Below are 15661 nucleotides of genomic sequence, written 5' to 3'. Positions count from 1 at the left end.
CTGAAAATTAACTTTCACAAAGCCACTTTCAAGAAGATATTCCAAAAATAAGGTTGAAATCAACTGCAGTTGGCTTAAAAAACTCTTCTCCTTCGATTCCTCCTGGGAACTAAAAACATTCGAGACGGATAAAAAAAACAGCTTCATTTATGAAATGAGCTTTTCGTCACACAACAGCTTCGTTTAAAATCTGCATTACTATTTGATGCGCGAAGGAAACGATGTATCAATTCTGTTTAATTTCGCTGTTTTGAACATGAGACTAATTAAAAAAAAAACAAATACCGGTAGCTTATATTTCTTTTATTTCTTATGTCATAAAGCTTGTCGCTGCCATATCTTGGATCATTTTAAATTCAAACACTTTTGACATAATGCTCACCCATGATTAATAATTTAGAAATAAAACGACCTAAATATCAATTAAAAAAAGAAAAAAACTATTTTTAAAAGACAATTTGTATCTTGGAAGCGAAAAAATTTTATGACCTAAGGCAAAAAAATTGTCTTTTTTCCTAGAATAGACTGAACTTGTTTCCGCAACATTTGTTTCTGGCCAGGCTAATTAAAACAAACATTTGCTCCTGCAGGACGGAATATTAATCATTGCCTAGGGCGTCGCAGGATTTTGGTTGTGTCAATAAAATTTACCTGAACTCCCAATGAGGCTCTGCATCATTCTAATGGTCCCCTGCTCATCACCGTCCACTTCCATTGTCCATACTGACTACGACAGAGCTGAATAAGGTGTGCGCACGCGCTAGGGTTTGGCGCGGAAAAACGGATTTTGAGTCATTCGCACGGTTGATTTTCTTGTCTGTTGTTTGGTGGCGTTGTTTTCTTTGCCGCTTTACTTTTGCAGAACAATCTCCAAAAACTTTGTATAACCCCTAAATATTTTCTAAAATGAACTTTCTCCTTAAAAACTTTGGGAATAGGAGAATGACTTCGACTACTACAAAATGCCTCGGTTTTAAATTCCAGCTCCTTTCTACTTTTGCAAATTTCGCTAAATTTTAAACCACGCACGCTTAAGCCCTCAATTTTGACCACATATCTTTGACGTAACATTCCGTTATTCGGTTCCGTCTCTGACTGCTCAGTTAGCGACGTCTGATGCCCCCTCAGTTCCCCAAAACTCCTCCAATATCCCCTTCTCTGCTGATAGATAAGGCCTTGTTCCTTGTTCCCGAGCCTTCATCCTAACTTCAGTGCTTGTCAGTTTGGCAGGTGTCATTTCTGATAGATGCGTATATGACCGCTGTTAATTAATAACCGGAGTCGCAGGTAAGTTCCCATTTTCTCCAAGTCACACCGAAAACTGCTAGTAAAGCCATGCAAATTCACATATAAATAAAGAGGGTAAGTTTCTAAAGAAATTGTGGTGCTGCTTACCAAAATTCAACCGTTTCACTCGTATTTAAAATCCGACATTCTTTTTATTTCAATCGACATTCAATTCGTTTTAATAGTTGGATATTCATTTTAGTAGTTGGACACTCGTTTTACTAACGTTAGTTTTCTTGACATTCGTTTACTCGTTCCATCAAAGTGCGTTTTCTCGACATTCCTGCCCTACGTAAACTGGAACGAGCGCGATGTTTCCTAAACAAAAAAGATGGCGTCGATAAGGGAAGCATTCCTTTTTACAGTCCGGTCTTTCTTGGAAGTGCTAAATTATTCTTCAAACCTTGATGACGAAAATTTAGTCAACATGTTGACACGTGGAAGCCTATTGTACCACCCAGCCAGAAATGGACGAGTCGGAAGAAAACTTTCTCTTTCAAGCATATGTAGAATATACTGGTGCTCCAGGAAGGCCTTGGGCCTGTTAAGCAAAGGAGAATGAAACAAAATTGTACTATTTCTCCTCATTTTCCTATTGCAATATCTAGATAACTTCTTAATATGTGGTGTTGAGCTATTGTGGGCTGACGAATAATTGAATAATCTGCGGTTGGTTTCGATGATGATGTAACATAATTCAAACCGAATAAATGGCGAGGAGTGTTTAGTTTCAAATATAAAGCATTCCACGCCTATCACTCCCTCAATCTCTTTCATTTTCCTCAAATGCTATTTACCGCGATAATCATTTCCGGCCAAGTGACTTAAAAAGTCACGGAATACGGTGGCACGGTCAGCGGTAGATGTTGGCACTTTGAAATTGCGTGCCTGGTTCTCAAATAACTAGATGACCGGCGGTCGGGAACGTTTCTAACAATTTCACAAGCACATGGTAGATGAGGCTCTTTCCAAAGCAAGAAGTTAAAGTGATTATTAGCATTGAAACAAGGGCAGATTTTTATATCAACAGATTTTCTATGCTTAAGGTTTTCATTTAATACGAGAGAACCATAATTTGATGCTATATCGTGCACTGCAAAACTTCTGGCGAGTTGCTTGATCACTTTCAAATGTTATTTACAACTTGAGTTTACTTACCTTAGCTAGTATTTATAGACATTAAGGCTTAGGACATGTTCTAACGAGCGCATATACCCCTTCATGTAAGTATTTACTTACTTTATTACTAATTTTCCTCCTTACTAACGTACTTAAGTTCTTACGTAATCACTTACTTACTTACCTACTTACTTACTTACATTAGTTCTCACATGTTTGTAATGTTTTCTTTTTAAAGGAAACATCAAGCTGGAAATACTATTACAATCAACAAAAGCACCAGCTAATTTTCGAATTAAATCGTAACGTAAATTATCAACGTACCTTATATCGCGAACGCGACATTAAAAAGCTGTATTGTATCTCTCTGTGACTCTTATCAGTTACCTCCATAGCCTTAAATTCTGAATTAAAGTAATATGCGAGTGACTCACTTTGATTAGACTTGCAGAATTTCGAAAATCAATGAAAACCGGTTTAATATGATTACACGATTTTTTCCTTACTCCGCGTCTGGAAACCGGTTTGACGCTTTGAAATACTGAAATAATAATTCTTTCGAGGGGAAATCGGCGAAATTTGAAGGCTGTCTTCGTCACCTTAAATAATTTGTCCATCTCTTGCCAACATACTATGATACATTTTGTTCGTCAACCGATGAAGAGTACACCTACCTACGGTCAATAATTGCGGGCTAATAATCGGGGGAAAGACGAGGTTAATAACCGGCGTCCTGCATTGTAGCTTTCTAAATCTTTGAGAGTAGTCTTTCGTCATGTCGTGGAAGTTATCATGCTGAATGATAGTACAGTTTGTCTATGATTTCACGAATTAGATTTTTCCTCGTTTTATTGTCATTTCTCCTCTTTTCCTTGTTTTCATTTCTTTGTCTTTCTTAATCATTTCACTAACCATGCTCGAGTGATTATTACCGGGAAAATAAGTTCATGTAAAATATAAAGCACTTGTGATTGCACAATTTAAGAGGATGTCACCAGCGTATTTAATCGAGGAAAGCAATAAGGTATCATGATTAAAAGAGGACCGCTTAAAACGCGTGAAGTACCTGAGGATCGATGTATCAATGTTCCTATTGCGCTAATGCTTTTGTTTTCGCTTGTTTTACAGTCAGTCTTGATCTGTAACACAATACCGTGAATTACAACTAGGTGGATTTTCAAGTCTGTAAGTAAAGTAGGATTCACAGTTTTTCATAGAAATCGTTCTCTTGTATTTGCAACCGATAGGACGATCACTAAAGCAGACCTCCCCGGTAACTTTACCATCTTCCACTGTAGAGTGAGCACTATTCAACCAGCCTGACCAGTCTGTACCACATCTGTATGCTGGCACACGCTTCGTTGGCAATTTTGTTCCTGCAGCGGCCCACAGAACGATACCACCCCTTGTGGAGTTGCTTGTCACACAACTTTTGACCTTGGATTGTTTCGTTGCTGCTCTTTCTTTTGGCATCATCGAGGTTTGTGTAATGATGACAAGTATCGACTGCAAGGTTAAATGATAATTTTAAGTGCATTGTAGTCATTATAATCAATGGTAATATATATTTTTTCTATCTTCCTACAAGCGAGCGGGCGATGGAAAAAGTTATGGAGAAATATGATGTCACACTATCGTGGTAATATAAAACACTTAACGACTGATCTCTAGATAAACAGCTATTTTTGGGGATTTTTGGAAAAAGATTAGTACAAGGGACTCAGAATTGTCTGATCTCTCGAGATCGGTGGTTAAGTGATTTGTACACAGAACGAAGACGTTAGAGGGCGTAATGTGAAAGTAAATCGAAAATTCGTTGATGAATTATATGTCGGCCTATAAATTGTAAAAAATACGACGATGAATAAAAAAAAAATATGGTGAGGTGGAAAAATGAATAAAGTAGACTGAAATGTACAAAATATGTAAAATGTAAAATTTGTACTTCTTTAGATCAGGCCAAAGTGAAGAATGCTTGTTATTCCTGTGGTTTTTATATTTTTTCCAGTTATTTCATTGCATTGCGATAAATGTAAAAAAAAAAAAAACACCCTCTCGTCTAGTTTTTGAAATATTTTCAAAATCTTTGTCAGGATACTCTCTCCAGAATAAGCTTTTTCAAAATGCTGGCATGGTAGTTTTTGCTACTAACTGTGTGTATTTGGGATCTTTTTCCTCCATAAGGCCAGCAGTTCTATTTTCGGAATATATTGGAAAAACGTGAAGGAGTTGCACGTGCAAGTTTAAATGATGAGTTTTGATAACGAGCTGCAGGCTGACGTTATCGCACGCCACCATCAACCACACCCTATTCACGTGCAATGGTGGCCGTCGGTCAACATTCGTGGGAGATATTTCGCTTTTCCCCTCCGCCGGAAGTCCAAGATTTTGTAATGTTGCACGTTCAGGGACTTTCATTCGAAAATGATAGTTTGACCCAGAAGCAACAAGGGCATATACAGAGAATTAAGGTTTGCTGAAACAGCAAAAAAAGGGAGGTTTGGTAATTTGAACAAAATGCACACAGGCAAACGACACAAAGGCTCATAATGACCACTTGAGCAGCAACGCTTTAGACCAAGTCCATTCAATTATACCACACTGAACCCGACAAATTGAAGGGATAAAAGACACAGCTACCTTCACAATGCAAACCATTTCCAATGTATCCAGAATGGCAAATGCAGTTGAACGAGCCTGGGGTATTTGAGCAAGAGGCATTCTGATGGCAGATATCGGTTTTATTTGTGCATTCGTCAATGTCTGCAGAAGGAAATACATACATAACTCAGAATCGGATTTTTGATGCACTATATAACGATGAAAATCAAGATGTAACGCTTTTCATTACAACCTGCAGGTTCAGCGTCGCAAAAACAAAAACAGAAGAATAGATAGTGCCCATCAAACATCTATGATTACGATGAAAAGAGCAGCATTTTCCCTCAAATAATTCTTATACTTCAAACGAAAATGACGGACGATTCAAATAAAATACAATAAATATATGAAGTTCATATATCTGGAACTGCGGTTGTAGATACGTATGATGCACGATCCTCGCAGTACAGAGCGCTATTTATGCAGTAGCGAAAATCAGACCTGAAAAAAATCAGGCCTGTACGGGATTCGAACCACTGACCTCTGCGATACTAGTGCAGCGCTCCACCAATTGAGCTAACAAGCCAACTGGGAGCAGACCATTAAGTTGATTCGTAATAAACCTGTGATGATAAATCAGATACGATGAATATATGAAGTTCATATATTCAGGCCTGATTTTTTTCAGGTCTGATTTTCGCTATTGCATAAATAGCGCTCTCTACTGCGAGGATCGTGCATCATACGTATTATTAATATTATTATTATTATAATGCTTGCAATGCCAATAATTTATGATTTTAGTCAAAGTGGGTATTCATGGTTACCCTGCACACCAAGTTTAATTAAAAACCACTTTTTATTTGCAAAAAAGTGAGCTATTTCTTTTTCTTTTTCTTATTTTATTTTTTGGGCAATCAACAACATTGTGATGCCCCCTCATTGGCTTCTTACATGCTGTACAATTACGGCCAGCTGTTGTTTCCTTACTCTGCTTCTTTCCTTTCTCTGGGACTTTAGTAACTGTTAACACAAAGAGAAATTGAAATTCAAACCTTTGACCAGAACTTGTAATTGATTTTGCCCCAAATTAGGGACTGGTACGAGCAGTGTTTGCAGTGACAAGCAAATAGGAAAAAAACTGCGATGATATTTCAGTTGTATTGTGTACGTAGGTTGATCGCTTAACCATGTGAAGACTGGAGGCTGTACAATTCAGTTATTTTCTTCATGCTTTTACAGAATGAAATTGAAATTATCAGAACAATTTGTTGTGTTTTTTCAACTCATTAATACCTGGTGTGGTTGGAGGGACATCTTTAGTAACCATCTTGCTCCTTTCAGCTCTCTTTTGAAGAGCCTCTGCTATTGGCTGTTTCTCCAGCATTGTATTCATGGGGGCAAGGGTCTTCTCTTACAGCTTTGTGGCAACATCCGTCAAATCGTCTTTGCTTGCTTTCATGTAAGTTTCGAATATTTCCTAATCTGTGAAAATAGCAAACAGAGTACATGTAAATCTTCAGTGCTGTGGTATTCTAGCTCAACGCCGGCCGATTCGTGTGCACTACTCGTACTAGCAGTCAGCTGTGGCACTTTCGGATCTGGTTCTTCTGTCTCCACTGTCGAAGTCTTAGAGTCTAATAACTTGCCATCGCTGCTTTAAAAGCCTAGAAACGAAGATATTTACATAGTTTTTAAGGCTTGATTAGACAAGGGATTATAACCATATCATTCCTAAAACGAAAGGACAGAGACTTAGTCTCACCATTATTTTGCCTCGATTACTCAGGGGTTGTTCGTCCTCTGCTACATGTACTTCAGTATGAACTGTCGAGAAAGCGGTAATTCCGAAGCGGTCTCGCTCTAAATACGGAATTGATAGAGCTTCTTGGTCCTTCAACAACGTGTACTTTCGAAAAAAATCATCTGGCTTGAAATTCTTCGAGCATATCACAAACTCTTCGATGGCTCCCATTCAGCACGTTTCAGACTCAAAAAATCTGTCCATCTGTGACGAATCCGCGCCACAAAGGTGGGTGCCCCCTAACACAAACAAAACACAGAACATAAACGAGTCCGAGAACACACGCCACAATACAACTAAACGTAAGCCTAGAGATATTTATTATGCTAATAAAACAATAAAGCAACTAACAATAACGATAATACAATGATCTAATTAATTTACAGGAATACGCTAACTTAAACTACAGTACACTAAAACTATTTACAAGATTATTACTATTAAGATAAAAAAAAGGTTTTTTTTTTAGTTCAGTTCGGTTGGGTTTCACCTTACGCCCGCGTCCGTGTTCTTCTCTTGTCCACAAATCACCACGCTCCACCAACAAACAGTGCCCTGACAAACCAAACTCCCGTTTCTCCAACCAGGTTCCTGTCTCACCAGTTCTCAACTTTGCTCGTTTCCTTCGTTTCAACTTTGCTTCGTCTTCTGACAACTTTGCAGTTTTCAACTTTTTACTTCTCGTAACTTGACTCGCTCAGACTTGTTATTGAATTAGTTACTATCTCTTCTTCCTTTAGCTCACAGTCTGGTAGATTCTTTGCACACCCGTTCCCCCGCAAATGGTTTTCTACCGTGAAATGGAACGATTGTTCTGAATGAATTTCTCAGAAATGATACTGTGCCGAGTCTCCGTTGACTCAAATTTTTCCACGCTCTTCGCTCGTAACTCACAAACCTTCACCTCACTTCTTCAAAAAAAAAACCACACCGTACCAAACCACCCAAATCCTTAAATACACATGGACGCAAGGTGCCCGAAAAGAATGAAGAAAACTATTTGATATACACAATAAAGGTTAATTACACAACAGTTTACACAAGTGAAGAATAAAAATTACGTAACAGATACAAATAATCACGAACTACACTGATCCTAAGAGAATAAAAAAAATAATTTACATTAAATAAATAAATTCCTAACACTTCCATGACACCATCTCTCCCTTTGTTTCTTCGCGTCTGGACGCTCATCGTCGTAAAACGGTATCGTATGGAGCGCTATTCCATTCTCCAAGCTTTTGACGTTTCTACATACATACATACATACATAAATACATATGTTAATTGACCACTCCCCATAGGTGCTTTTCAGGGCCAATTCCCACCCAGCAACCATCCCAGGGGAGGACATCCATCACACAGTAACCACGTGCACGGGAAATTAACGTCTCCTACCGCTAACCCTGCAGAAGACGGGACCCCATTTATTCGTCCCTATCCGAGAAGACTAGAGTATCTAACCATTTCTGGATATAGAAAGGTAGCATATTCTTCCCATTTGTTTTAAGACCTTGAGTGTTGGTCCGGCCGGGGCTTGAACCCTCGACCTCCCGCACAACAGTCCAGCGCTCTATCCATAGAGCTAGCTGGGAGGCAACAACACATCTGTGCGGCATATTTGCGACCAATATCGATCTAACCTTCCAAAACATAACAAGTGAAATGTTCGAAATGGCGGGAAATACAGATTGTTGGGTACTCCAAGTGACGTCACTTTACACGCCAGACCCTTGATCCTTGAAGCGCGGTCGCAAGCAAAAATGGCGGCAATCTCAATGCGATTTTCCATACTTCAACGGGGCATAAAAACTCAAGGATTTGACCAAATCCAATAATTTTTTCGAGAAGATACTCAACAAAGCAAAAACATTTTTTTAAGCGGAAAAAAAAATTAGGGGTTAGGTGCACTTTAAGCACCCAGGAAGCTCTGGGAATGAGCCGCTCGAAAAGCAGGGACCAACAGCCTGGCGGACCACGGACTAGTTTCGACTTCTGCGTTGCGCTCACAATCATGCAAGAATATGATTGGTTATCAGCCGGAAATCTGTCATCAAGCGAGTATGCGTGTCAGCGCCTATCAACACTTGTCGAAGCTCCAGATTAATCATGGCGTATGACCTCAGGAATGCTTTTTGCATTTTTCAACATTAAGAGCACATTAGGGCGCATGAAGCTCTTATCGCTGGAAAGGACGTTCGAGTAATATTCTTGAATATTATTAATATTGACTGAATATAATAGCGATCCCCCCAGGGATTTGTACGGAATTTGAACCCATGACCTCTGCGATACCAGTGCAGTGCTCAACCACCTGAGCCAACAAGCCAACTGGATGCTGGTCATTATGTTGATTCGTAATAAACCCGTGAAGAGGTGAATCAATGACTGTGAATATATGAGAGGCATATATGTGAACTGCGTTTTGACCTTTTTGGACTTTTTTACCCCACTCTAATGATCTATTAGCATTAAAAAAAAAAAAAAAAAAAAACAAGGCCAGATTTTTGTATCTACAGATTTAATTCTTTGCTCAAGTTTTTCCTTTAGGTGAGAAACTCTAGTTCAACTTTGATGCTACATCGTACATTGCAAATTTTCTGGCGAGTTACTTGATCACTTTAAAATGTTATTTACAACTTGCGTTTACTTAATTATCTTAGCTAGTATTCACATACATTAAAGCTTCGCACGCGTTCTAACGAGCGAAGATACCCCTACATGTTACGTGGTCAAATAAAGTACTTTCTTATTTACTTACTTATTTACTTACTTACTTTCTTATTTACTTACTTGTTTACTTACTTATTTACTTACTTACCTACTTATTTACTTACTTATTTACTTACTTACTTATTTACTTACTTACTTACTTAGTCACTTACTTATTTACTTACTTACTCACTTACTCACTTACTCTCTTATGTAAATGTACTTAAGTACTTACGTACTCATTCTCTTACTCACTCACTTCCTTACTTTCCTACTCACTTGTTTTGTTACACTAGTTCTCACAAGTTCGTGATGCTCTCTTTCTATAAGAAACATCAAGCTGAAAATATCATTACAATCAACAGAAGTGCCATCTAATTTTCGAATTAAATCGTAGCGCAAATCATAATTAAGGTGCTTTATTCCGAACACGAAGTAAACGAGCTGTATCGCATTTCCTTGAGAACCTCATCGGATACTTCCATAACCTCAGATTCTGAATCAAAGAGATACACGAGTGACTCACTTCAATTAATCCTGCTGGTTTCGTAGAAAAAAAAATTGAAAAACCGGTCTAAATATGAATACACGATTTATCTTTTTTTTTACTCTGCGTCTGGAAACCAGTTTGACGCTTAGGAATAGTGAAACAGTGGTTCAACGTAACCTTGTTAAATTCTTTCCGAGGGGTAATTGGGGGAATTCGAAGGCTGTCTTCAACACCTTAATTAATTTGTCCATCTCTTGCTAACATACTGTGATACGTTTTGGTCGTCAGGCGATAAAGAGTACAACTACATATGGTCAATAATTGCGGGATAAAGGAAAAAATAATGATGGTCCTGCATTGCAGCTTTCTAAATCTTTGAGAGTACCCTTTCGTGATTCTCATACAATCTTAGCAATATTCATCTATTTAAAATTCAAAGCCCTAATAATTGTACAATTTAAAAGGATGTCACCAGCGTATTTAATCGAGCAAAGTAATAAATGATCATGATGAAAAGAGGACTGCTTAAAACCCCTGAAGTACATGTACCTGCGGATCGATGTATTGATGTTCGTATTTCGTTAATATTTTAGTTTTTGCTTGTTTTACATTCAGTCTGTAGAACAATACCGTAAATTAAAAACAGGTGGTTGTTGAAATTTGTAGTTTTTTTTAAAAAAAAATCTGTTTCTTGTTTTTGCAACCGTTCATTGAAGTAGACCGATCACTAAAGCAGACCGTGTTAGTAACTTCACCATCTTCCACTGTTGGATGAGCACCATTCGACCAGCCTGAGTGGGCTGTACCACACCTGAATCTGACACACGCATTTTTGGCATTTTCGTTCCTGCAGCTCCCACAAAACTATACCATCCCACAGGGAGTTCGTTGCCACACAACTTTGGAAAATTGGGTGTAAGTAGCTGTACTTCCCATTGGCATCACTCAGGTTTGTGTAATGATGGCAAGGATGGTTACAGAAACACGTGACAATTTTAAGTGCATTACAGTTATTAGAATCAATGGTAATAGAAATCTTTTTTTATCTAATTACAAGCGAGCCAGCAATGGAAAAGTTATGGAGAAATATATTGGCATACCATCGTGATAATATCAAACACTTATTGTCAAACTGAATATCGAGCGAGGGAAACGGTAAATTTTTGGGATTCAGGGAAAGAATTCAGTTTGAGTGACTCAAAATTAACTGATCTCGCAGAATCGGTCGTTAAAGGATTTATAAAATGAACGAAGACGTTAGAGAGCGCAATGTAAAAGCAAATCGAAAATTCATTGACAAATTACATGTCGGCGTATAATAGCGCAAGATACTACGATGAATACAAAAATATAGTGTATTGGTTAACTGAACGAAGCCGGCTGAACTTAGCAAACTATGTAAAATGGGAAATATGTACTGTTTCATATCAGGTCAAAGCGAAGAATGCTTTTTATTGCCGTCGTCTTCCAATTCTTCCGGTTTTTCATTGCTTTGAGATAAATGTCAACAAAACATCCTCTCGTCTAGTTTTTGAAATTTGTCATAATCTTTGTCAGGATACTCTCTCCAGAATAAGATTTTTTAAAATGCAGGAATGATAGTTACCGTTTTTGTCACTGACTGTGTTTTTTGGAATTTTTCTTTTTCACAAGGCCGGCGATTTTATTTGCGGAATATATCAGCAAAACATATCAGCATGCCACCATCAACCTCATCCTGTTCACGTACAATGGTAGTCGTCGGTCAACATTCATGGAAGACATTTTGCTGTTGCCCTCTACCGGGCGTCCAAGATTTTATAATGTTGCACGTTCAGGGACTTATTCGAAAATGCTAATTTGACCTTGAGGCAACAAAGGGCATGTAGAGAGAATTAAGGTTTGCTTAAATACCGAGAAAGGGAGGTTTGGTCATTGTAATTTGAATGAACAACACACGGCCAAACGACACAAAGGTTGGTAATGGCCACCTGAGCAACAACGATTTAGACCATGTTCATTCGATTATACTTAACCAATCACAGTAAAGTAGAAGGGATAAATGATACACCTACCTTGATAATCCCAATCATTTTCAAAGGCAAGAGATTTTTCTTATCTCAAAGGAAAGGCAGAGATGAAAGTTGTTAAGTTCACTTGTGTAATTCTGTCCATTTCCGATATATTCAAGATGGCGTTCACATACATGTGATCCAATGGTGTTGGTACAGTTTGCATTCTCGTGACAAGATGGAGTTCCTTCATACTCGTCAACATCTAAGAAATCGCAGACACACCCCCCAAAAAATTTCGTGACTATTGAAAATTTGCCGCTCATAAGACATTGCCATGTTGAACGGTGCAAGCCATGGATGCGAGAACGCCAGATTGTTCTACATTGTCTCAGGTAATTCTTGCGACGAACCTGTTCTTAATTTGCCACCTGAGTAAAAAAAGCAAAAGAAATTCGATGAACAAATAGCAAAAGAAGCAAAAATAGAGGCATTTAAATATAATGTAAGAGGAATTCTAAGCAACTTAAACCAACTGAAATATGAGGAAACAGCAGTCACGCCAGAAGTTAACAGATAATCATGCCATTTTAAGCATGAATATAGACTTACCATTTTCACAAAGTTCTCGATCGAATCCAGTAGACCACAGGCATTTATATCCCTTGTGAGTAAAATCAGACTGACAAGTTGCGTTATTCTCGAACCGCGAATACTTATCACAAGCGTCCTGAAGGAAGGAAAAAAGTGGTAGAAACGAAAAAAAGTTAGAAGAATTGAGTGAACAAGCAAATCACCATCAGGATAGAAAGAAAAAACTGAGTATAAAACGTCAATCAGTGTTCTTTTTCATATGTTATCCCAAATCGACAAGAACGTAAATTCGAGTTACCTGACTTACCTTCGAGCCACGATAGTAATAGTCGGTATCAGTTATCAAGTCCTTGTCATATTTAGTTCACAGAGGTGACCAAATACAGTATTGTTTGGAATTATCTCTGAATCCTTTTTGAAGTTGGTACTAACACAATTGTCGTTCAGGTAATATAAAAGCTCACAGTTCCAAGTTCTTGACGTACTTCTTGTCAACGGTATGGTTTACCAAACGTCTTTCGGCAAAGAAATAGTAGGCTGGAAAAAGCGTTGCGCACCCTCGCTCTAAAATGGACAAATCGAAATATTATTGTAAGTCATTCTTTTCCCTCGCGCAAGTGTAAAATCTGGATTGAAAAGCTCTAAGAAAAAATTTCTCAGCAAAACCTTTGGGATCGTAATAAACCACGGCAGCAAATATGTCGAGAACGGTGGAAAAAAAAGATATAAATATATATTTAATAAGTAGAGTGATAATTAGTTTAAAAATGCGTTTTAAAACTTTGGAAATTGCTTCACCGTTTTCAACAAAAAAATATCATAAAACTACCTAAATTTTCGATTGCAAACGTTTCTGAGGAAATGAAGCCATAAATGGAGATTTTTCATGTTTCATTTGGGAATCGAAGAAGCACCGCGATTTTAGTTGAGGCTATCATATTGATAGAGTATGCGAATTCATCAAATACTCAGGGAACTTCTTAATGCAAAATTGAGTTGGTCGTTTATTTGCACGTTTTTCATGTTACCGTCATTTATTCAAGCCATTTGTTTTTTAACAAGTTCAAGCTAGTCTTTAACAGGTACTATTTCAAAGTTTTTCGTTGTTGCTGTTGTTTTTTTTGTTTACAATAGCACAAATGGCTAAAAACATATAAAGAGACAGGCTGCCTTATTTTTTCCAAATAACATTTTAAAACCGGAAAACGTAATCAATGTCAGCATTGTTCTTCTATGACAAGAACTTCTCTAAGTTTGCGAATTACAGTCAATTTCTTTCCACGCAAATTATCGAATTCCTGTTCGCTAAAAAGCGACGAAATTGTTTTTGATAGTGGTGTTGTCCGTTCCTATAAATGCGAATTGTGTATTAGGAATTCGTTGATTTTAATGAAGCAATTCGCCACCGTGGCAGTATTATTCTTTTTTCCATAGAGGCCATGATAATAACACCTTTTGTAAAATTCCATTTAATGTCTACAAAACAATTTGTAATTTGGTTATACCACTGAACTTAGTTGAAAATGTAAATTGGCCACCGTAAAGAGTTCTTTCCTTTAAAATCAAGCGTGAACTTTCAAGAATTAGTGAACATCGCAGTTCTTGTATAATATATATGACATCGATCCCGAGACTTTATCACAATAGCGAATCGTGTTTCTTTTATTTTTATTCCCAACATCATCGCAACCCTTTGTAGCGGAGTATTCTATTCGTACACAGTCACTGTTTAGGAAGAAACCGAGCAACGTAGTGTTCATCCAATCCGCGATAGTTAAAAATTGCCAGTTGACACAAGGATATGAATTGAGCTATTTATGAAAGGTATGTTAAATTCTTAATGACATGAATTGTGCCAAGCCGTAGACATAATGTCTATTTAATTAAGGGCTCATATTACCTTACAATGTGGGTGTCTAACCGACTTACGGAAGTCCCTTTTGCAGCTTGTTTTTCTTTCCTGTTTTTCTTTCCCTTAATGATCTTGGTCTTTATCTTGGGTAGGTGGCGATAGGTGGCGAAATAACTGAAGATTGCGATCAGATTATAAAAGTTAGCGGGTGCCAAGCCGTCATGGATAATCTTAGTAAAAGTAAATGAATATGTAAAGGCGAGAAGTCTGATGGATACTGACACTGGCTCTCTGTTTGTTTAATGGCTAATTTCTTTATTTTTGTTCGATCTCTTATTTGCATATAGGAATATCAGCAGCCGACAATCTAGAGGATTACCACGGTTGCTGTACTCCATTACCAACGAATACTAATAATTCTTATTTATGGATGTGTATTATATTATGTATATCAAAATTATGATCACTTTGTAACCTAAAAAGTGTAGGGGGTAATGAAAATGAAAACGAACCGAAGTTATTTTCATCGGAGCACGTGGTGTTTTTAAAATTCTTGTTTCTATCTGTGGTTCATCTTTATGGTTCAGTTCCGTATTGCTTTTAAAAATTAGATTGGTTAATTACTATAACCCTGTATTCTGCCTGTTGTTCTTCCTTTCGAATGTTTGTTCCCTTAATTAGGCTAATTTTTGTCATGTTTTGTTTTGTTTTGTTTCGCCCTTTGGTTGCTTCTTTGTATTTTGCTTGTTTGATCATTTGAAGCTGTGCTCTGCCACATCGTGAAATTGATGACCTGACTTGAATACCTCGTTCTATCTAAGAATAGAAAACAGATATGCCTAGTCAACTTCTGTTTGCCTCTTTCGTGTTTTTTATTATTATTATTATTTTTTTTTTTTCAGCATTCATTACGTTCCCGACAACATTTTTGGAATTAGCTTAATCTCCTACATTAGAACCTGCTAAAACACACTATTTAATCGTTTTTAAATGTGCTTTTCGTAGCGCAGAAGCTCCAGATAACACTTGCTCTGAACGGTCAAGTGGGTGTTTTTTTCTCTCAAGAATTGGCATGTGGTCATCACATCGTATTATTTTTAAATTACTCATTGAGTTCATGTAGACTTAAGTAGATGTTGGTGTGTCTGAAATAAGACTAAAATTTCAATTGATGTTTAATTCAAATATTTCACTTGGGGTTTATACCGACT

The 15661-nt window shown here is 37.5% G+C and overlaps 1 pseudogene; it reads right to left on the bottom strand.

Moving 5' to 3' along the window:
- Positions 1 to 2382: 2382 nt before the first annotated feature.
- Positions 2383 to 14848, bottom strand: LOC148739574 (uromodulin-like; annotated as a pseudogene).
- Positions 14849 to 15661: the final 813 nt, after the last annotated feature.

Source organism: Stylophora pistillata, chromosome 2 (assembly GCF_964205215.1).
Source record: "Stylophora pistillata chromosome 2, jaStyPist1.2, whole genome shotgun sequence".
Lineage (NCBI taxonomy): Eukaryota > Metazoa > Cnidaria > Anthozoa > Scleractinia > Pocilloporidae > Stylophora > Stylophora pistillata.
The sequence above is the reverse complement of the archived record's forward strand: the minus strand, read 5'-3'. Positions and strand labels throughout refer to the sequence as shown.